General features: G+C 38.6%; 1 long non-coding RNA gene across 1 annotated transcript in view; it reads left to right on the top strand.

The window, feature by feature from the left end:
• The first annotated feature begins 9,538 nt into the window (after positions 1-9,538).
• LOC126473242 (uncharacterized) overlaps positions 9,539-24,945 on the top strand; it is a 218,221-nt gene continuing 202,814 nt past the window's right edge. The window contains exon 1 of the long non-coding RNA XR_007586423.1: positions 9,539-9,747. This is a non-coding gene — a long non-coding RNA (uncharacterized LOC126473242). The remainder of the gene's footprint in view (positions 9,748-24,945) is intronic.

The following is a 24,945-nucleotide window of genomic DNA, read 5'->3' as shown; positions in this document are numbered from 1 at the left end:
TGTGTCGCTGAAATGAATTCATCTAACCAAATTGGCATCATCTGCCTCTCTGAACATCAAGTGACCGCTGGTATAGATATGTTAGACATTTCAGGATTTAAGCTAGCTCTCTACTTCTGCAGAGTAGATATGGATGGAGGAGGAATTGCCACATTTTTTAAAAACAGCCATAAATTCAAGAATTTGACATTAATAAATTCTGTTTAGAGCAGCATCTAGAAGCATGTGCAACAGAAGTAGAGTTCCATAACAGATCCTATACAATAGTAACTATTTACCTAGCACCTGCAGGAAATTATAATCTATTAATAAATCATCTAGAAGCTCTTTTGGGTTATTTAACAGGAAGAAAGAAAGAAATTTTGATTGCTGGTGACTTTAATACAGATTTTCTAATGCAATCTTTCAGTAAATGTTCACTGCAGTTAGTAATGTTGTCTTTCAATCTAACTCACACTGTAAACTTTCCAACTAGGATCACTAAATCCTCAAGGACAGCCACTGATAACATTTTTATACACAGATCAAAGGAACAAAATCATATCATAAAACCTGTTATAAATGGACTATCAGATCACGACATACAGCTCCTTGTTTTAGATGTAAATTCTAAGCAGATTATCAAGACTGCTAAATCTGAGTACAGGAGAGTAGTCAATCAATCAAAAATTGAGTGTTTTAGAAAACTGCTCAAAGATATGAACTGGAAAGATGTTTATAGTGCTCAGGACATGAATGAAAAATATAACACACTCATGAACAATGTCAGTACCATGTTCGAAAACTATTTTCCTCTAAAAGTTACTCAAATTAAACAGATTCTATAATAAAACCATGGATTACACAAGGAATAAAGATTTCCTGTAAGACAAAAAGGAAAATGTATCTGTTGACCAAGAATAGCTCCAATGCTGATGATTAAGCTAAATACAAGGAATACTGTAAAATACTACAAAAAGTAATTCAGACATCCAAACAAATGCACTACAAGAAGAAGATAGCAATGTCAGAGAACAAAATAAAAACAATATGGAATATAGTGAGAGAGGAGACTGGTAGAACCAGAAAGGAACAGGAGCAAATAGCACTAAGGGTAGATGACACATTAGTAACCGATGAGCATAGTGTGGCAAATCTATTTAACAAGTACTTTATATCTGTTACTGATAGAATGGGACTGTCAGGGTCAGTAAATAATGCCCTTGAATATCTGAAACTAGCCTTTAAAAATAGCTTCAGGAACATGAATATGTCTCTCACTTCACCAAAAGAAATAACTTCCATAATAAAATCATTAAAAACAAAGCATTCTAGTGGTTATTATGAAATTCAACAAAGTTAATTAAAGCATGTTCTTGTGAGTTCAGTACAATTCTAAGTTACTTGTGTAAACAGTCAATTATAACTGGGACATTTCCTGACTGGCTAAAATATGCAATGTTAAGCCTCTATTCAAGAAAGGGGATAAAGAGATACCATCAAACTACAGACCGATTTCACTTTTGCCAGCATTCTCAAAAATTTTAGAAATAGTAATGTACAGGCAGCTGCTCAACCATCTGACCACAAATAACATTTATCAAGCACACAGTTTGGATTTCTGAAGTGTTCTGATATCGAGAATGCTATCTACACCTACAGTGAAAATGTACTTAATTCATTAAATAACAAATTACAAGCAGCAGGTATTTTCTGTGATTTGTCAAAGGCATTGTCGATTGTGTGAACCACATCATCCTTTTAAATAAATTAGAATTCTATGGTGTCATGGGCAGTGCTGCAAAATGGTTGAAGTCGTACCTCGCTAACAGGAAACAAAGGGTGTCAGTGCAAGGGACTAGTGAATTAAGTCATCAGTCATCAGCAGAATGGGAAGAAATTACATGTGGTGTCCCACAAGGATCCATCTTAGGGCCGTTGCTTTTTCTTGTGTACATTAATGATCTCTCATCAGTTACACTGCCAGAAGCAGAGTTCGTTTTGTTTGCAGATGACACAAGTATTGCAATAAATAGTATGTCGAGTGTAGTTCTAGAAAGATCTGCTAATGATATTTTCATGAATATTAATAAATGGTTTAAAGCCAACTCACTGACATTAAACTTCGAAAAGACTCACTATATGCAATTCAGAACCTGTAAGATGTTTCTACCCAGCAAATGTATAAAGTATGAAGAAGAACAGATAGAAAAGGTTGACAGTCTTAAATTCCTGGGATTACAACTTGATAATAAATTGAGCTGGGAGGAGCACACCACAGAACTGCAGGAATGCCTTAACAAATCTGTATTTGCTATTCGAGTGTTAGCAGACATAGGCGACAAAAAAATGGAAATGCTTGCATACTTTGCCTACTTTCATTCCATAATGTCATATGGTATAATATTTTGGGGTAACTCTTCGAGTCAAAGAAAAGTTTTCAGAGTCCAAAACCGTGTAATATGTATTATTTGTGGAGTAAATTCACGGACATCCTGTACAAACCTCTTCAAAGAACTGGGTATACCAACTACTGCCTCTCAGTATATTTATTCCCTAATGAAATTTGTCCTAAATAATATATCTCTTTTTCCGACAAACAGCTCAGTTCATACATACAATACCAGGAACAAAAATGATCTGCACAAGGACTTAAAAAAAGCACTTACTTTAGTTCAAAAAGGGGTCCACTACTCAGGAATACTCATCTTCAATAATTTGCCAGCAAACATAAAAAATTTAGTTACAAATAAAGATCAGTTTAAAAGGAGCCTGAAAGACTTACTAGTGGCCAACTCCTTCTACTCCATTGACAAATTTTTAATAGAAACAAATGATGTATTGTATATATTCATACTATCAGTATTGCTATTTCAGCTTTAAAAAAAAAATTGACATGTTCCACATCCACGAGGATCTCCTCATCATGGACCTATGGAACGAAAAACTAATCTAATCTAATCTACTTAATACTGCCCGCTGCAGACTGTGACCAGCCGCATACCCCCGTCGCAGTGTGGCTGGACAAGTGTCTACTGACCACTCAAATTTTCAGCATTCCAGATGGGTCGGCTGGCGAGCGCGTGTTAACGTACCGCACGGTTGTGCGCAATCCGTAGACCCTTACACTATCATAAAAAATCATTATATGAAATGAAAGGCACTTATCTACGTAATCATAGTATTTATTAAGGTATAAGTAACAAAAAATGCAGTCTTATGCATAAAAAAGTCTTGTGAACTTTGGTTATTTACTTATGGCACATATAATGAATTTAATATATAAAAAATCAAAAAGTGCATATATTTTCATTAATCAGTCTTCCATAGAATCTGGAGAAATGTGTCTTTCATAGCATAACATGAATGTTACATGCCCACTGTAGAGTGATTTGTGACACAAAGTACATGCTTTTTTAGAGCGTTTATTCTTCCTTCTTGGATAAAGCGCACAAAAGCCACTGGGTCCTGTCTCTGTTTCCATATTAGGAAGCGGTATAAACCGCACATTCGTAACTTGAGATCCGATGAAATGTTCTGCAATGTTATTCTTCTTGAAATATGTGGTTTCACCATCTCTAGAGCCAAATATTTCAGGAATACACCTCTTACATTTTGTGTGGTTTATGTGCATATAATTTGTGCGTTGATCCCAGTTATAATCAAAATAGTGAAAAACAGTCTCATTGGTCACCATGAAGAAATTCACGCAACAGAGTAATCTTCTTTCTTTTGGTCAACAACGTCCACATCTCCTTTAGTACTGTTGTAAAATATAACACCTTCTGGTTTAGCTTCAGTATCTGTCTCTTGACCGATATTATCGTCGTTGTGGAGTGCGGATAATATAAGTACAATTTTCTTCGATATGATAACATTGTTTTCACTGAAACCAAATATAGAACTTGGTAACGGTCTGCTCTTTGTTGACAAAAATAATGGAGCGCTTTCTTTTCTATTTTTGCGTAATGTGCCGACTGCTGTTGTTCTGTAGACATTTTTCAATTCTATGAGTAGTGGAATGTACGTGAAATAATTGTCCAGTGTTATGTTCCTACCACTGTTCAATATAGGAGCAGCAACCGTCTTAACCACGTCAACAGCCGCGTTGCTCAAATTGTAAGGTCCCTAGAGGCTGATTTCCGGCAAATATCTCCAACTTACACGTATAAAAGGTTTTCGCATCATGAGGGTGTAGATTTTTATGCCGTATTTTGCGGGTTTACTTGAAATGTATACCAGAAACTTACAGCAGCTGCTGAACGACTCCAACATTTCATCAGTAGTACAGTACTCTCCAGGTGTATAATTGTCGTTACAGTGTCTAAACGTGCCCTAAAATATTTCTCAGTTAGGCACTAGGTTATCAACTTGTTTTCTTGCCTCCCGAGTACTAACATCATCAAAACGTAATACTCAAAAATAAGAAGCGCTTCTGGACATTGTTGCTGTAAAAAAATTATAGGCTGTACCATCATCAGTCGACATTTCTTTCACATTCAAATGATCTGTTTTCTTCAAACCAGCCATGTACAACAATCCAATGAATGCCTTTATTCCAACAACGATTGTCAGCTTACAATCCCGTTCTCGTGAAAATTTTTCTTGTAATTTTGTGATATATATATTTGTGTATATAACTATTTTATCAATCATTCCATCATCCAAAAACATAGAAACACATTGTAAGGGAGTTTGTGCATTCTTAGCTGCTTGTTTGACCCCTGGCAAATGAATTACGATATTCCAAGTCCTAGTACACATATTACTTATGGGTTTGTGTATAAGCCATTTTGTAGACCCATCTTTTCCAGTATAAAATGGTATCCTACCTCTTGGTTTGTGTGACTCTTCATGTGCAGTTTCATCCGGAGATTGTTCCATATCTGTCTGATGGGGACTATCAATATCAGAGCAGTTGCTTTCAGGGTTGTCTACATGATTGTCATCTGTATCATCCAGATCCAATATACATTCTTCGTCCAAATCAGGGTTTTCCAGCCATGCAAGTATTTGTTTTGTTTGTCGGTCATCAATACTGATTATTGTAAGCTGTATATAATGAAGAACATTATTGCTAAAAATAAAATCACCTTCAGCTTGTTAAAATGTAATAAAGCAATAAATAAACATTTACACAACAAGAAAAAAATACTTACACAGATAGGAGCACGACGAGCAAAATGTTGCACTTAACCGTGCGATGGCACAACCAATTCGCTGCGAGATTACAGGCACTCTGAGCAACGCGAAAGTGTGTTGTACGGGAAGGTAATGAATGCTTAGGAAGGTACTGAGATGCTCGCCGTGCTATCGTGTTAATAACAAACAGTTATCGAATTGAATTTTTATGTGAGAGAAATGCTCATAGCGCACCTTCACATGGGTTAAATATCGGTGCTTATATACCCACATCAGAGTCCAGCTACATTGAAAGTACACTGCAGCAACGCCCTCAAATGGAAACTTGATCGCTTCTTATACAATTTCAGTCTGAAGACTGACTTAAGAATGTGTGTCATAAAATGTATGTATGAAGATGGTCAAATGTTACTTGTTGCAATCAGTCACCTGCCTTACAACATACCACATCCTGTCATATGTTACACAGATGATACTACACTGTTTACCTCTCATCAGAACATCTCTGAATCAATCAGAAACCTGACCTGGTGAAAATAGAATCTGCAACGAACCATACAAATGTTGGCTTGGTTCTTTCTTTCATGCTGTATGACTGGCCCCAATTGAACAGCTCTGTCAGGAGGTTCAATATGGAGCTAGATCAGCTGCTTCGGGTGGCTACTTTGTCAAGCATAGGTTTGGTTCCTGTTGATGGTATTGGTAGGTGGGACTTCCCAAGACATGGCCTGCGTCTCAATAGGAAAGGGAAGGGTAATCTGGCTGGGATGATAGCAAAATCTTTAAGAGGGGGGGGGGGGGGGGACTGAAACTCATGGGAGTACTTTTTTAGGCTAAGATCAGTATCCAATCATCCTACATTGATTGAAATTAATCTTAATGAAAAGTTCAGACAGGCACGTACTAGAGATGTGAAAATATCACAACGTTCTCATAACAGTAAAGTGAAAAATAATGTTAGTATGTCACAAGATTCACATAAAAGCACATTAAAAAATAATGTTAATATATTGCATCAGAATATCAGGGGATTAAAAAACGAAGTAGATGAGCTTCTTGTTTGTATAGAAGATTTAGAAACTGAGGGTGCAATAGCTGTACTATGCCTGTCTTAACATCATATAGTCACAGGTATGGATATGGTAAATGTAGGTGGAAATAAGCTTTCAGCACATGTAGGTAGAGACACTATGAAGAGAGGAGGAGTTGCCATATATGTTGACGTCAGTCATAGTGTGAAAAATTTTAAAACTAGAAAATTTTGTGTAGAGCAACACATAGATGCATGTACATCTGAGCTTAAACTAAATAAAGGCACTTTTATAATTGTAGCTATGTATAGGTCCCCATTGGGAAATTTTCAACTATTTTTGAAAAACTTGGATTCTTTGTTGTGCTACTTGTCAGACAAAGGAAAGCAAATTATTGTTTGTGGGGATTTTAATGTAGATTTTCTGACAGAGTCAGATAGAAAGCTTGACCTTGAAGTATTACTTGGTTCTTCCAATTTGACACCAGTTATTGATTTTCCAACACAGGTGGTACATAGACCAAGATAAATTTAATCAAATAAAACCTTTTGCTGTTAAGAATGGTCTGTCTGATCATGATGCAAAGCTAGTTACAGTATATGATATAGCTCCATACAGTATTGCAAAACAGTCCTCCAAAATAGTGTGTTCCATTAACGATTTAACATTTCAAAATTTTAGGGAAAGCTTGCAACAGTTAGACTGGGTTGAGGTGTACAGGGAACATGATGCTAATTTAAAATTTAACATATTCCATGATACCTTTGTGAGTATATTTGAAAACAGTTTCCCTAAGAAAACAGTGAAATATAATTGTATGAAACCATGTAAAAAGCCATGGTTTACTAAAGGGATAAACATATCTTGTAAACAGAAAACGGAAATGTATCTTATAGCGAGGAGGAGTAATGATCCCGAAACAATGAAACATTATAAAAAGTCCAGAAGTATGTGCATTATGTCTGAGATTACCACATCTGATAATAAAATTAAAACAATTTGGAATATTGTGAAAAGGAAAACAGGGCAACTGAGAGCACACGAAGACTGTATTTCTATCAAACAATGAAAAGTTTGTCAGCAAGAAGTCAGAAGTAGAAAACACTTTTAATAATCATTTTTTAAGTGTTGTAGAGTAAATAGGTTCGAGCTATTCATTAGAAAATGCAAGGCAGTATATGAAAGAGGCAGTACCTATGCAATTTGATAAAATTTGAATCCAACCCACCCTTCTTACTGAAATTAGGAAAATAATGCTAACTACTACCACCCAATCTCACTCTGACAGCTTTATCCAAAGTTCTTGAAAAAGTAATGTATTCAAGAGCAGCATCACATATTTGAAAAAAAATGAAGTACTAACAAAATGACAGTTTGGTTTTCAGAAAGGCTTTTCAACAGAAAATGCTATTTATGCTTTCACTGATCAAATATTAAATGCAATGAATAACCATACATCACCCACTGGGAAGTTTTGTGATCTCTCAAAGGCTTTTGATTGTGTGAATCATGAAATTCTTCTAGATAAGCTTAAGTATTGTGGCATGAGTGGGACAGTGCACAAATGGTTTAATTCATACTTAACTGGAAGAATGCAGAAGGTGGAAATTAACAGTACAGATAGTCTACAAAAACCAGCAGAGTCCTCTAACTGAGGAGGTATCAAGAATGGTGTCCCACAGGGTTCAGTCTTGGGTCCTTTTTTGTTCTTAATATGTATTAACGACTTGCCACTCTACATTCATGAAGATGCAAAGTTAGTTCTTTTTGCTGCTGAGACAAGTATAGTAATCACACCCAAAAGCAAGAATCAGCTGAGGAAATTGCAAATAATATCTTTCAGAAAATTATTAAGCGGTTCTCTGCAAATGGTCTCTCACTAAATTTTGAGAAAACAAAGTTTATACAATTTTGTGCAGTAAATGGCATAACACCATTGATAAATATAGGCTAGGAACGGAAGTCTGTTGCTAAGGTAGAATACTCAAAATTTCTGGGTGTTTGCATTGATTGAGAAATTGAACTGGAAGAAACACATCTGCTGAATAGGTTAGGTTCAGCTACTTATGCCATTAGGGTTATTGCAAATTTTGGAGATAAACATATCAGTAAATTAGCCTAATATGCCCATTTCCATTCACTAATTTCATATGGCATCATATTATGGGTCAATTCGTCATTAAGAGAGAAAGTATTCATTGCACAAAAGCGTGTAATCAGAATAATAGCTGGAACCCACCCAAGATCACCTTGCAGTCATTTATTTAAGGAACTCTGGATACTCACAGCACCTTCGCGATACATATATTGTCGTCCACTCTCCACCAGGCTCAACATACTTACTTTTGTGTATATATATATATATATATATATATATATATATATATATATATATATATGTATATATATATATATATGTGTGTGTGTGTGTGTGTGTGTGTGTGTGTGTGTGCTGCAGAACGTCATATTAAAAATAATATGACAGAACTTGTTGTCAGGGGGAAGTTCATGACCACAATATTAGAGTTAAGTCGAAGTTAGATATACCTGGGTACAGGTTAGCAATGACTGGAAATTCTCACGAAGTAAACCCACTCAGAATTTTCAATACGTTACCAGTCTTTTCATCGGACCATGGATATAATTAGTTTTAAACATTAGTTGTACAACTGGTTAACAGATCACCAAGTCCTTTAATCCATACATGTATTTTTTCATCGTTACTATTACGACAGGAGCGGGTATACAATGTAAAAGGTATGTTACTATATATATAACTAGGTCTAGATTGGGTCTTAGCACCCATTCCACAATGCTAGGTCTTGTAAGCGATGATATCTCGGTTGGCGAATGATTCCAATCCAGGTAAAGAAGCATTTTCACATCGGACGATAGCGAGAGTAAACCATCCACTTCCAGTACTCCCTGTGGCAACGTCAAAACTGAAATTAACTCGACATCCACGGAAAAAATCGGTCCATTCAATATGACACTTTGTGCAGCTCCATTTGTGTGATACTTTGATTTGCCAGGTTATTATATTAACTTTTAGAAACTGTTACTTTTAATTGTATTATTATGTACTTCATGAACTTTGTAAAACTAATACTTAATGCTACATATTGTACTACTGTGCATTGTATATACTTTATCTTGTATGAAACTGATGAAATCTATATCGTTGTGAACTGATTTACGGTGAATAAAGATTCTTGATTTTTGACATATTTATAAATCCTTTTAATTTATGACGGCTAAAAGGCTTGCATGCTACAAGCCAACAGTAAATTAACAGAATGAACGGCTGTCAAGTGACGAGCAAGGATGTTAGTATTTTTCAGTTCTTGAGGTATGTATGTTGTTCAAAGATCATAAAAGAAGGTAAACAACATGGCGTTTGTGCGCGGCGTAAAGACTAAAACAGTTGTTTGGAACAACTTAAAACAACAAGTCCGTTTGCGTGTTGTGCTGTGCTGGTATTTTTATTTTTTTATATAGTAATGTAGGGCTTACGTTACACTAAAGTGTGACAATGGCAGTGAAACGTTTGTACAATTTAAAGCTGCGGCTTATGAATGAAAATGATCAGAAGAAGGTAAGCTCCTGCCAGGTTTATTGATGTACTTGTTGTAGCTGAAGTTGTAAGCTTGTCATGGCCCTATCATGATGTCTTTTTATGTGAATTTTGCAGCGGTAACTTTTCCTCGATCGATAATAAAACATCCGATGTACTGCAAAATTTAATTGTGTAGTTTTCTAGACCCTACTATTACGCTGAATGTATTTTAAGTATGTTAATATTGGTGGAACAGCCAACATCGCAGTATTTCCTGTTTATGATATTATATGCCAAAATTCCATATTCTTGTTGACGCATTTTTAGACCGGTGAAGTAATTCTACAAAATGCTGGCATTTTATTCGGAGAAACAGTTAAAATGATCCGTAAACGTTAAATTGGATGTTGCAGGAATAAGATTTTTCGTTCACCCAAGTATTTTAGCATTGGAGAAATTAGGAAGCAACCGATTTGTTTTATGACATTGTGCACGCTAACTGAATTCCGATGTCTGGTTTATCTGTTGATTGGGCATCAGTAATGTTGTTTCACTAGCACCCTTGCAGCAATAATTATACATATCGCCAGTCTCGTAAGTGTTTGGCCAGAATTTACTCTGTTGTTTGGAAATATCGAGTTAATTTTATCTCAAAAATGTTAAGAATGTAAAATGTGTTAAGATCTAACCCGATATATAAGATAGGTGGCCATACCATTTATATTACGGGTTATTTTACTAGGCCCTATTACTCTTTGCTCTATCATAAAGTCAATGACATGTTTACGCAGTCCAAAAATTCCAAATATTGGATTTACATTTCTCTTCAGAATTATATAGGCCTATGGTGAGTGAATTGGTGTAATACATTTTATTCCCCACTGGGAAAGGTTAAGTATGGAATTTAAGTCAGGCATTTGTTGATGCTAAATTGGCTTGTTTACTTAAATAGGAATATCTCAGGCTGAAAGGCAAAACATGCATAAAAATTCTTTAAAATATGGAGGTATATGTTTACCACATATCAAGATTATTTTGTCTGCAAAGAAAACAGTCATTTGGTTACATTTTATGTTTGAAGGGTTTTTTTTAAAAAAAAAAAAAAACAGCTTCCTGCACATTGATGTAGTACTATGGTGTATATGCATGGCAAACATCTGGTTGCAAAGTTAGTATTCCTGCTGTATCATTTGATAATATGATCTTAGTCACTTTTGCCATTAGACTACTACAGTGCAGATACCCGAACAGTTATGTGCCATGTCTACTTTTGACTTTGTCAAGTGTTCATACTGTTCAATTCCACTGTGTTTTAAGCACTTAATTGAAACTCCATATTTACACTTTGATGACAAAATAGGGCCTAAAGGAAAAATATATGATAATACAACTTCCCTTTTGGGAGATATGTCTGTGTAAGTAGTGCACATGTTAAAATGTGGTGTTTCGATCTAATTATTAGCTTTTTTCGAAATAGTACCTCATTTATGACTTGTGAATCTAATAACTTGCTTGTCTGTTACATGGTATCGAGTCTTTAGCAACATTTGTTAGCCTTCAAACATTAGTTCTACATGAATGGAGAGTTTTTCAAATGAATGATCTTGGAAGGTGGTAAAACAGGCACATCTCCATATTTTTATTTTGCTTTAGCCGTTTGGTATGAGATGCTTACTTTTTCACTTCAGTATATTATTAAAGTGTAGTGTTGGGTTTCCAGAATCAGAGTCATATTTCCATGAGCAGATAGTGGTAGAAAATGCGATGATGGAATTTAAACAAGAAGTAACTTAAATTTTAGGCTAATTTGAATTCCTGCAAAATTTTTGTATAGGTCAGTTTTTTCATTAGGCCTAATTATGTCTGCTGCATATTAACAATTATCATTGGGCTCGTTAAGTTCTGAATGTGGGTTGGAGTTTTTGGCATGCCAGATTTTATCAAGTTTACAATCCATTTTTTTGTAAGTACCAGAGACAATTGCTGTTGTTTGCCACTAACTTACGTTCTTTTATTGAACGCCTCTAAAAGTTCAAATGCATATGTTTTGAAGACTGGGGCTATTTAATGTAAATCATTATGTAAACTTGTCAGACTATAAAAATATTGGAACACTTTTTATAGCCTGGATAATTGACCTAACTTTTTACATTAAATAAACTAAGTTGTCAACATTTATAAAGCCTGAAGAGTTGTTGATATAAAATTTTGCATTTATGGCAACTAACAGGTGTGAGAGTGAATACTATCTAGTAGTGTTGTGGACACGTAATGCGGTATGAAAAGTATTTAAGTGGAGCAGAGATCAATGTAGAATCTTGGGCCACATATTGAGAAATCCAGTGAAATAAGTTGCTTCGACAAAGAGCAGATTGTTATGGCCTGGCACCTGGGAACTAGCATCTTGGAAAGAGTGAAGGTATTTGCATGCTACTGTTGTGAGCATCTAAGGAAAATGGTAGAAGGATAATGAAACAAAGATTAGGCGACAAAGTGATGGACTGATGAAAGAGTACATCACTGATGCAGGCACAAGTGTTTGAGAGCACAACATTCAGTGCACGTTGTTGAAGGGATTCATGGTAGACAACAGTTGTATGTTCCTACATTTGTCCTACAGTGTCACCAGTTACGGTTGCGGTGGGCTTGGGATCATCAGTATTGTACCATGGATCAATGGCAACATACTACCTGATTGGCTTAATCATGTTCCTTGTTACATCATGTTGATGCTGGTGTCAGGACACACCATTAAGAAGGCAAATGGTTTCTTGAAATGTGTACCATGTCACAGATGTGGGCCAGTAGGGGCAGTATTATGTTGTTAGGGTCAATCACCTGGGTGTCCATAGTCTGCAGTATTCTTTCTCCCAGGAGCTAGTCCTAAAATGTATGCAGGAGAACTTCTGTGAAGGTTGGAAATCAGGAAATGGGGTATTGACAGAAGGGAAGCTTCGAGGGCGGGTTATGAGTCGTGCTTGGACAGTTCATTCCTAGAGCACCACCTGCAAAACACAAGTGTCCTGTTTTCGAGTCACAGTCTGGCACACAGTTTTCATCTGGCAGGTAGTTTCATATCATTGCACACTCCGCTGCTGAGTGAAAATTCATTTTGGAATATGATACATAATTGGCAGAAAATGAGACAAGTTGATTGTGTAAACTAACTGGCTGTGGTGCAGCTCCACCCAATCACTGAGGTGAAATGCAGTATTAAATACATCACTGGGTGAGAAAATCTGTTGTCGTTTTATTGCACAGTTGTCAGTAAATCACTGGAGACAGTCATATCCATTAAATTCCTGGGACCGTGAATATGTGGTGGTTCAAAGTGGAACAACCATATAAAAATAATGATAGTAAAGTAAAATGCCAGACTGATTTATTGGAAAACTACTCAGGAAGTGTAGTCTATCTGCGAACGAGTTTGCTTGCAGCACCTGACCAATACTTGAGTATTTGCTTCTCAGTGTTGGGCACCTGGAAGGTAGTATTGATAGAGGAAATAGAAAAAATACAAAAAGCAGCAGCTTGTTTCATTTTGAGTTTAGTTACTAGGTGCAGAAGTGTTCCATGATAAATTCATATCATTATTTGAAAATAGTTTTCCACATTAGCTAACCAGAAAGGAACTAAACAGCCATGTAAAGAAAAAGAAGGGATTCTGCAGTAGTTGAACACAACGAAAACTACTCAAAATTACTAAAAAGATTATTAAAAAAAAAACCTGGAACATGCACACCAGCCTTGGAGATTGGCCTTTTGGAGAGTGACCTCAGCTCAGTTTTGCGGGAGAAGGTACTTCGCACTTGGGGTGAAGAATGGCGCACCCTTCCTTCACCCAACAGACTTCAGGCCACCAAGGAGGCTACCAGTGCGTGGCGCTCCTCCTTGCAGGTCTCTTGCAAGGACTCTGTTGTCCTCTGCCGGCTGCAAATTGGCCACACCTGGATGACACACAGCTATTTATTGCGCCGCGAGGACCCACCTTTATGTCGCTGCAGGTCAGTTTTGATGGTGTTCCACATCTTGTTGGGCTGCCCGCTTTTAACTCCGCTAAGGCAGACGTTTGCGCTGCCTGATACGCTTCCTGCACTTTTATCAGATGATGTTGCGATGGCAGATTTAGTTTTGAGTTTTATTCGTGCAGGGGGTTTTTGTCGCTTGATCTAAGTGTTTGTCCTTTTTTTGTGTTGAGTCTGGACTTTGGCCTATGATTTTAGATTGGGTTTTTAGTGTGTTTCATGGTGGTTGGCTTTTCCTTTTTTGTTTCTATGGTTAGCCAACCACTGTCACAGTCGGTGTGATTGTAATTTCTTTTTTCTAGTCTCTGTCTGTGTCTTTCTTGTCCTGTGTCGTCTCTTGTCATCTCCATTGTTTGCTTTTATTCTTTGTGGGTGTTTCAAGTTCATGAAAAAAAGGACCGATGGCCCTAGTAGTCTGGTCCCTTCAATCCCACAAACCAACGAACCAACCAACCTAAAACTACCATTCTCTTATAACTCTCTACTCCATGATGGTAGTCTTTGATGTGGACTAACTGAGGAAGAATGCCTTAACCCTTTAAGTAACAAAAGGTTTTCTCAGCACAACAGTGAAATACATGGCAGTATGTTCCTCTTTGGGGATAGTAATGAATAAACCTGGTCAGTTTATTATATATTTTTAAGTCTACCATGAGGTATGGGGTAGTAAATATTCATAGGAGTGAATGAGGAAAAAACAATTATGGTAATTCCAGTTGTTTGCCATTGATATGTATCCAGTAGTGTCACTTAAAAGCATTAAATTGCTGCATACTATGTTGATGGTCCCTTGTGCACAGTAACTTCTTAAATTCATATGTGCATTTAAAAAATCTAGTGCGATAATGCAAGAATCAAGACTTTCCTACTCCTAGAGGATATAACACATATGGAAAAAATAGGATAAACACAGAACAAGCATTTTGAGATGTTTGCACACTGGTAAACTCAAACACCTTCAGTGAATAAATACCTATGAACATTACACTTCAAGCAGTAACCATTAGAGTACAAGTGAGTATACTGATGACAATCTGTAGTTTCTACAGTACACCTTGTTGAGATAGTATCTACAGAGAAACAGAAGACTGGGTGAGGTAACGCAGTGGTTAGCACACTGGACTTGTATTTGGGAGGATGATCGTACAAACCGTTTAGGTTTCCCGTGATTTCTTAAAGTTGCTTCAGGCAAATGCTGGGATGATTCATTTGAAAGGGCATGGATGATTTCATTCCGCATCCTTCCCTCCCCCTATGGGACTGATGACCTTGCTGTTTGATCACCTCCCCATAATAAATAAATAAATTGTTAACCAAGAAAAGGAAGAGATAATTAAATAGTTAAACCTACCTTTGACTGTATTGGGAAATTTTAATTACCATAATTACATAAGGGGCAGTTTGATAATGACTCATAGAGGCCAACTACTAGAGAGGCTGTTCTCAGGCACTGATCTCTGCCTAATACATTTGGGAGCCGCAACACATTTCAGCACCACCTATAGGTCCTATTCGGCAATAAATTTGACGATCTATAGTCCTAATCTTGCACTTGTGAACCAGTGGAACATTCACAATGACTTTTGTGATAGTAACCATTAAGTGATTACTGCATTGGTTCCAAATTTACACCACACAGATTCTTTATCATGTTGCTCACTGTGAAGGTGCAATTGGAATGCTTTCACTGCTTAAGCATAGGTCACAATAAATACAGGGGAGAGTAGTAAAGGTAGTAAAAGACGCGATAGAAATAATCATTCAAACTGCGAACACTATAGTAATGTTCTCTTCAGGTCCTCCTAGATCAAGACAGATGGCTGTTCCACAGTGGTGTAAAGAAATTGCAGATGCCTTCAGAGAATGACAAAGGACTCCACAGTGACATAGGCAAAGGCCAAAAGCACTTTACGTAATGAAACAAAGGAGGACTGTTGGGAACATGTTTCTTCAGTGACAGTACATACCCCAGTTTCACAAGTGTGGTCCATATTATGACGAATTAGCGAGTTTCAAGCCACTAATAGAATCTGGAAAATCGTCGACAAAGCAGGAATTAACACTCATTGCGTAGACGTTGCTAACTTCTGGCAATGTATTAAGCAGAAATGTGTGCATTCACGAATTGCCATCATATTTTTGCTCAGCATCAGCTTTTAACAGAATGCAATACCATATCCATATCTTTTACATCAATAGACCTTGCAACTTACAGTGTGCACTTTATGACCTGTAAACTAAATAACACATTGAAACAATGTACAGATACATCCCCAGTGCCAGACAGCATTCATAATTAAATGCTTTAACATCTTGGTGAACTGTCTTAGAACGAACCAGCTGGCAGCAGTAAAACTGGAAGATTTCCAGTGTGAACTTCGGTTTCGTTCAATTACCTGTATGCAGTACTTGGTCACGAATGCTTCCATGGTATGTTCCCCAACCAGTAGTTGAGATGGACCCAGGATGTGATACCAAAGACAAATGACTCCCAATTTTTATCACTATACATTTTATTCAGTCATCCAAGAGTATCATCATTTTATTCTCCCTTTACACAGATGAATCCAAAGATAATGAAAGAATTGGCTCAGCAAACATAGATAACTGAAATGGAGAACAACTTCCTGTATTAAAAGAATTCAAGCTTCATACTGTAGGGTTAATTCCCATCCATAAAGCACTTCAAAAAATGACTTTACCTTGACAAAATTTCATTATATGCAGTGAGTCCTTGAGTTTTTTGCAGACAATGCAAGTGCTATCCAAAACATCCATTGGTATCTGCTATCCATGAGCAATGGTAAATCCTCTGCAGCACAAGGATACCCTGCTTGCTGAGTTCCACCATCATTCCAGGTAAGCTGTGACAATGGAAAAACACTAACTAGATATTCCAAGTACTGAATTTCAACACGATATCATGAAGAAATGGGAAGACAAATTGGACACAGTCCAATAAACTGCTGACTATTAAACACACTACCGAGGTGTGGTAGACTTCACTACAAAGCTCAAGAAGGGAAGACGTTGCCTTATGCCATCTCAGAATTCAACATTCCAAAATAATTAGTGAATTTCTATTAAGACACCACTCACAGTGCGTCTTTGGTGACACATTAATGGTTCACTGCGTCATTGAATGTACGACTAACCAAGATCTTTGACATCAGATGGACCTAAGACACAATCTGTCAGAGATTGTAGTGCATTATGAAATGGCTCTAAGACATGTGCTACACTTTCTATAATGAAATGGATATTACAAAAAGATTTAAAGGCATTATTGTTGCTCTGGGGATCACCCTGTCTGGAGTAGGGACTGCAGTGTCTTCCTTGAAGAAAGGAAGGTACAAGAGATCAAAGCAATGAAACACATCCTGTATGGTGAGGCTAAAAAGATCTATAGCGGCTGTACAGCCACCACGTATGCCACATCCTTTACTTCAGTTGTTAAACAGCCGGTTCATGAAACCGTTGCTGCTACATGAACATGGGGTTGCTAGTGTCAGCACTTGTAACTGTATTTGTCAATGCTCTTGTGCTGCAGCAGTTACTTTGAAGACCACACCTTCTCCCAGAACATCAGACAAGGCTGCAATAACCCATGTTGCGCAGCTCCCTGCTCCTCCAGTCTGGTCTAGCGCTGCCACTATCATGTCTGCGCTTTTGGCGCCAAGGTCTCCCCAGGCAAAAAAGTCAAAGGCAAAGAATCTGCTGCTAATGGAGATGGGAAATAAGCAGTCTGATGTCGCTCTCTTTGACATCTCTCATGATTAATTTTTGGAGCCGACGGACGATGATGTAGACCTAGGACATTCATTTCGCCCCAAGGCCAAGCCTCCACTCATTGCGGGCACCCTTTTCTGGCAGAAGGAGAGGGTGAAAGTGCAATCCCCATGATAAATAGCTCCCATAACATGTGGAGGAACTGAAACTCCTGGTGCAGGAATGATCCTTGTGCTTGTGTTTGCAGGAAGCATATGATGCCTCTCTATTACAGGGCTGTACCCTTCATCACAAGGATGACCTGACAGACTGAGAGACTGCTGTGTTTCTCAATACTGAACATGTCCCAGTAGTTACCAGAGCATTGCATTAATGAACTGTGTAGGAAAGACCCTAGAGTGCATGATCAACCATAATTTGGTTTGGATGTAGTCCGGGCGGCTCCTTAGCTGCTGTCGGTGTGGATTCAGGAGATGTCAGACAACTGCCAACAACCTGGCCCTGCTAGAGTCGGAAACCCAGCTGGCTTTCCTATGTAATGAGCATTGTGTAAGGATATTTTTTGATATCAGTGAGACATACAACACTACTTGGAGGCACATTATTCTCAGTTGGTAACACCAATGGGGCTTTCATTGCCATCTCCCTATCTTCATTTGGTCCTTCCTCTCAAGATGCCTTTTGAGGTACAGCGTGGGTGAGGTGCTGTCAGATAGTTGTATGCAGAAAACTGGTAAAATGTTAAGTGTTGCTCTCTTTGTCACTATCCATTAACAGTATCACATACACAGTGTAGAGTCCTGTCCAGTGATTCTTATTTGTGGATGATTTTGTGGTCTTCTGCGCTTCATCCAATACTGCAACAGCAAGTTATCAGCAATTTGTCATTTTACACACATTCATTTCTTCTAATATGTGTAGGGGCACTGACTAATTCGCCATTGAGTGCCTTTAAGCTCTAAAAGACACAAGATTTTAGAGCAGCTACTCGAGCATACAGCTCCATAGACAATATAAAAACAGAGCTTGTACAGACACTGGTAAGCCATTCCACTCAATATGGATGTAGAATACCAAGAATGCCAATAACAAATTTAATGATTAGCCCACATTTGGCGCAAGTCATGAAATGTGTTCAAAGCGGCTAAAGATAACCCACTACAGAAAGAAACGAGTGATACATGCCCTACAGTATATCGAGCCAGCTACAGAAAATCACTTGCACACTAAAAAGGGAACCAGAGTGTTTGGGGGTCTGAACACTTGTTTACCAAATTCAAAATTGCTGCCGTAGCAGTAGATGGCCACTCATGATAAAGTCCACTGTCTTGAAGTGAGATGAATTCCCATATGGTTGAGTGGCTGACCACTTGAACTCCAACCAGTGTCTCAGTGCTGTCCATATATTGTTGCTTGCTACCTCCCTGTCTTTTGGCAGGAAGGTAACCTTTGATTACCTGGCAGCTGGTCAGAGACATTCGCCATGAATGGCCATTATCGATATAAGTGAATAGACCCAATATGGAACATGCATGGCTCGATTCTGTCCCCTTAAGTTGGAACAGGTGGAGGTGTAGGTGATGAAGTGTTAGGGGTCTCTCAGCATCCTGGCCGCAGTGAAGTTGGATGCCTACCCTTGTTATACTGGCCACCCTACCTCCAGTGTGGTGCAAGTGTGATGTCATTCCTGGCAGTTTCCCAGTTATTCTTGATGACTTTGGGATCATTATTCTTAGCCAGGAGGTCATTGACAGACTAAAAAGTTTGACAGTGGGGAATTACCAGGGAAGGTAACAATTAACTTGTCAAGAGTTGTCCTATGGGATTCGTGTACAGCAGTGAGGAAAGTGAAATTAAGCCATCCTTCATCTGAGACTCTGGGGGTAGATGATCAGGGCTGACTTAAAAATACAGTTAACATGCTCAGCAAAGGGAGGCTGTGGTTAGGAGGGGTTTGCGGTTACATGTGTTATAGCGCTGGTAAAACGAAACTTCTGAAATTCCCAGGACACAAAAACTGGTAAATTCTTACCAACTAGAACTCTTGGGCTCCCAAAAGTAGAAAAAATGTGACATGTTTAATAGTTATGCTAGATATACCTGACCTGCCTGTCAGTAGCCAAATGAATCAGGTAAATGTGTCCACCATTACTAACATGGAACTGTTGATTTGTTTCGTGCAGAGTAGGGAACCTATGTAATCAGTGAAAAACCTTGTTCATTGGGTACTCCAACCTATCAGAGCTAAGTTCCCCTGTCTGTATCAGGGTTGGACTTAGCTCTAATGCACTGTTCATACTGGCCAACTAAAATTCAGATATCATCATTTAACATAGACCAGGTGAAATGTTCCATAATGTTCATGATAGTTTTGAATACTCATAGGTGTCCTCCACATAAGGAATGATGAAAATACTTTAATAAGGGATGAATCAGCTCCCGAAGCAGGCAGATTTTTTTTCCTATTTGCTATAGCGGGTGTGATAGCAGAGCATTCCCTGTTTGAGTGAGTACCCTGGCGACTTTTTCCCCTCTCTAAGTGCTGTATGTCGTGTAACTGAGCTTCAGCATACTGTTTCTCTGCTAAACTTCTGAACAGACCTATAATCTCTCCAAGGATTGCTGGCACACAAGCAGGTTCCATGGCACTTTGCCGATAGACCTCTGCCTCGTCCTCAGGCTGAAACATTCTACTAAGGGCATAGGCCACATGATTATTTACTCTTATTATAGGTCACACATCAAAAGGGAAGGTGAATATCGTCAAAGTCCACCTGACTGTTCTCCCCATCTTCAGTGGTACAGCTAGTACCCAACTCATTGTGTGGTTTTCCATCTCTAAATTGAATGGCTTGTGCTCAAGATAAAAAATTAAAGAGCCAAGTAATACAGTGAGATCCTCTGATTTGTACACAGAATACTTGCTCTCCATGGCTGATAATGACCAGTAGGTGTACCATATAGGCTTTCTCTCTCCCCTGCCTTGTCATGGAGAAGCAGAGCTGTGACACCAGAATTAGATGGGTCCATATGCAGAATGAATTCTCCATTGAAATAAGGCATGGCCTGGACAGGTATGCTAGCCGAAGCTGCATTCAAGGTATCGAAGGATGCCTACTGATTTTCACCCCATTGGAAACGTTCTCTCTTCCACTGTAGCTGGTTAAGAGGGGCAGCCAGTTGGGCAAATTGGGAATGAATTTATGAAAAAAGAATTATCATGTCTATATGTTTCTTGTCCTTATGTCTGGGGAACAGGTAAATTTCTTTGGACTCTCAGACCTTCATCGAACACGGCACGGCACAGCAACAAAATCTTCTTTTGATCCAAGGTGACTAGATGGTTGTACAATCAGCCCTACTTTATGTAGACAGCAAAGGACTTGCCATATGTGATCCAGGTGCTCATTTAAAAGGTTTTGCAGTAAACCGCCACATTCCCCAAGTAGTTTTAGACAAATTTAAAATTTAGGTCACCCAGTATCGAATTTTACATTCTCAAGACAGTACAACTGCCCCTGTAGCCCATCTGAATGGAACACATTTGTACGTAATGAGGTTTCAATCTCTTTGGTGAGAGGCACCTGGTGGCAGACCTAGTTCAGGTTGAATATCATAAAGTACTGTGCATTGGAAAACCATGTGAAGCAATTATGCAGATCAGGCAGTGGTACTAATTCTAGAACAGCCTTTTGATTGAGGACCTGATAGTTAACCATTGGATGGCATCCTTCCCCAATGGGTTTGGGTTCTGAGATCATTGGTGATGCATAGGGGAATAGTGGAGGCCAGACTACTCCGTCAGCCTAAAGTTGGTCAGTAACTTTGCTCAGGTCTCATCTTAGCTGGTGACACTCTATAGGGAGACTTTCGTACTGGAACCTGATCCTTGAGCAAAATCTTGTACTGTGTGTGATTGGTCACCCCCAACCTATCAGTCACTACCTCTGGATATCGTGCTGAAACCTCCAACAGAGCCCACCCCTGCGCTATGCCTAATGAGAAATATCAAAGTGCAATCTCTGTGCTTCCACAGATCGACTTCACAGCATCACTTATATTTACACAAAAGATACTTCTCACATAGCCTAAATTTGAACGTGATTACACTATCTACAGAATTCAGTACATACCCAGTTTACTTGAGAAAATTGCATCTCAGGAGCACATCTGTGCTCAACCCTTCTATTATGGTAAACTCTAGGGTACAGGACAGCCACCGAATTGCTAAGATGCAGCTGAACCTTCCCCACAACATGTAATCGTTTTCCATTTACCGTGTGACATGACATGTGACCTCTCCACACAAGGAAGCGTACAAATATGAGAAAATTTATTTTGCAGCCTTGAATTCACAAGATACATATTACTCCACAAGTAAATGCACGCACTGATATTACCACAGGATTTTGATAACATGTGCACGCTCCTCCACTCGCCTGCACCAGAATGACGCCAACACTGCATCACCTTCCTCTTAGGGTACTGGGCAATCCTGTGCTAAATGCCCTGCCTGCTATCACCGAAAACTCAACTTCACTTTGTCTGATGTAGGATTAGGTTGGCTGTACTGAATGGTTGACTTTTGCACCCTTAGCTCAGAAGTAGATGATGCCTTACGATACTTTCCATCACTGAAACAGATATTTTCAGTGCTCACCACTAACCTAAGTTATCTAGCTCAGAGATGATTGGAGGCTTGCTATAAAATGGAATCCTCATCCATGTAGTCGTATCCCTTATGATGCGTTATTTATGGCTTCCAACTCCCACTCTTTAAGGCACAAAGCCGTCGTGGCGATACGGGTATCCTCAATGTACTGCACCAGGGTTTCTGTATGTCCCTGAACCTGATAAGAATATTGACTCATAAGAGCATTGCAGAATTGGCTAGACAAATTTCCTTCAGTCTTCTTTGGAACCCACTTAATGATTCACTTTTCTCAAGTGCTACTGACACTATTCTGGTTAATTTACCATGAGTTGAAGTAAATATCCTGAAATGTCACTCCGTCAGTGACTTGCAAGGTGGCTGCTTCGTCCCACAAGCACACAGCCACATATAACCTCTCACTTATTCATTCACATCAGTGGATAGGCTCATGATTTCCTTACCAGAGACCAAAACAGGCGAGGCAACTTGTTAAAAAATCCGCAACCTTCTGCTGGACCCCACCTTATGAGCTTGGATGTTTGCTGCTGATTGACCTGCCCAGAGGCACAATTGTCTTTCTGTGTTGCACTTTCTTGCCAATTCAGTAAGCTACTTTTGAGTTGAGGATGGATAATGTTATCCAGCAATTCCGTAATTGCTGATTTCTGTTTAGAATCTGAATGTACTAAACTGAGATAGGTTTCGGTTGCCTAATTGATTAAGCTTGGCTTGGATTCTAAATACCTGAGCACATGTAGGAACATTGGCCTGTATTAATTCAATGTTAGCTTGCACACCCATCTAGAGTCAGTTGAAAGTAGAGCAACTGCCACTTACCTCATCCATAATGCCAGTTGTAATGATAAGCCTTCAGACCAACGCCCTTCATAAGCGTTGATCCAGTTAAACCACACTGTCCTTTCTCTCTGCACCACATGTAGCTATCTCATATTGCAATTGGGCTTTTGTAAGATAAAATATTCTGAAGACTTGTCTCTGATGCTTGACTGTCCATGTTTTGACAATTCTCTGAAATGAAAACGAAAATACACAGCACACAGCAAAATTGTATTTCCATAAATAACAATTTGTTACCTCTTAAATAAAACAATCTCTGAACAGCAAAAGGTATCAATTAAGTTGGAAGATTCAATGACTTTTGATCAAAAATTAACTCAAAAACAATTAATACAGTTTTCAAAATCTTAAAAGCTCAGAACAATAGTACCATACAGCAGAGCCTAAAATAAGATACAAATATGATTCAGGGCAACACTAGCAATTTGCGATGAAGAGATTCAGATCAAGTGATAACAACAATGACGATAATAATAATCTTGAATAACGACACTATGTGATCAAAAGTATCCAGACACCTGACTGAAAATGACTTAAAAGTTCGTGGCGCCCTCCATCAGTAATGCGGGAATTCAATATGGTTTTGCTCCACCCTTAGCCTTGATGACAGCTTCCACTCTTGCGGGCATACATTCAGTCAGGTGCTGGAAGGTTTCTTTGGGAATGGCGCCCATTCTTCACATGGAGTGCGACACTGAGGAGAGGTATCGATGTCAGTCAGTGAGGCCTGGCACGAAGTTGGCATTCCAAAACATCTCAAAGGTGTTCTATAGGATTCAGGTCAGGATTCTATGCAGGCCAGTCCATAACAGGGATGTTATTGTTGTGTAACCACTCCGCCACAGGCCATGCATTATGAACAGGTGCTCGATCATGTTGAAAGATGCAATCACCATTCCTGAATTGCTCTTTAATAGTGGGAAGCAAAAAGGTGCCTAAAACATCAATGTAGGCCTGTGCTGTGATAGTGCCACGCAAAAGAACAAGGGGTATAAGCCCCCTCTATAAAAACACGTCCACACCAAAACTCCACTGCCTCCAAATTTCAATCAGGGTGTATACGACCCGAGACAACCGAGAGATCCAGGAAAAACCCGGGAATTTTTTCATGCGGGAGAAAACCGGGAAAAACCTGGGAATTGTTTAGAATTGCTGGAATTTTACATTGTTTTAGTTTTCAGTTAATTTTTTGTAATTTTGACTGGCGAGAACCAGTACTCTAACAAAGGATATTATTGTATGCCGCTACTGCAGAATAATACTGCAGCAACAAAACATGAACGGGAGAAAAAAAATGAAAATAAAACTTAAGTTGCCTAGGAAATGCACTGTAAAGTGTGTCAAAGGCTTTAGGAACACTGCAGTGCTTTATAACAACAAATTGCCTCCAATGAGCGTGACGTGACAACTGTTTAAATTAGATTCGTTTGAGCAGTTGTGGGCGGGCTCTTGCGCATACGCAGTTGAGTCACGTATGAGTAGTACCTTCTTCCGCTTCTGGTTATGGAAGTGTGGCTGGGCGCCACTACTTAATATTGCTCCTGTTCGGAAATATCGTAGATCCGGGGCTGATGCACAGAGCAGTTCGAGTTGTGGTGGGGAGGTGGGTCGTCTCCACGTGACCTATGTTTACGTTCAGTGATTTTGTTGTATCTTCTTCGTTTATTGCTCTCACGTTAAATGATAACAAAACAGATTTTTGTGGCCGGGAGCTATCAAATGAATTATACATTTGCATAATTACGACAGGCTAAAATATGTTAATAGATTCAGATTTTATTTCCACCTTTGACAGTCAAGCATTAATTGCCTTACAGAACAATGAAGTTAATTTTTGCCGGTTTGCTAAAGAAATTTGGCTTTTATTAATCCTTTCTACTGAGGCAGTCAATTTATTTGAAACCAAGTGTTTAATTTCACACTATTCGCTAGTTTCAACTGTTCGCTGCATTTCAAGTGCATGTATGGCAT

This window comes from Schistocerca serialis, chromosome 4 (assembly GCF_023864345.2).
Source record: "Schistocerca serialis cubense isolate TAMUIC-IGC-003099 chromosome 4, iqSchSeri2.2, whole genome shotgun sequence".
Classification (NCBI taxonomy): domain Eukaryota; kingdom Metazoa; phylum Arthropoda; class Insecta; order Orthoptera; family Acrididae; genus Schistocerca; species Schistocerca serialis.
This window is presented reverse-complemented; position numbering and strand designations above follow the sequence as displayed.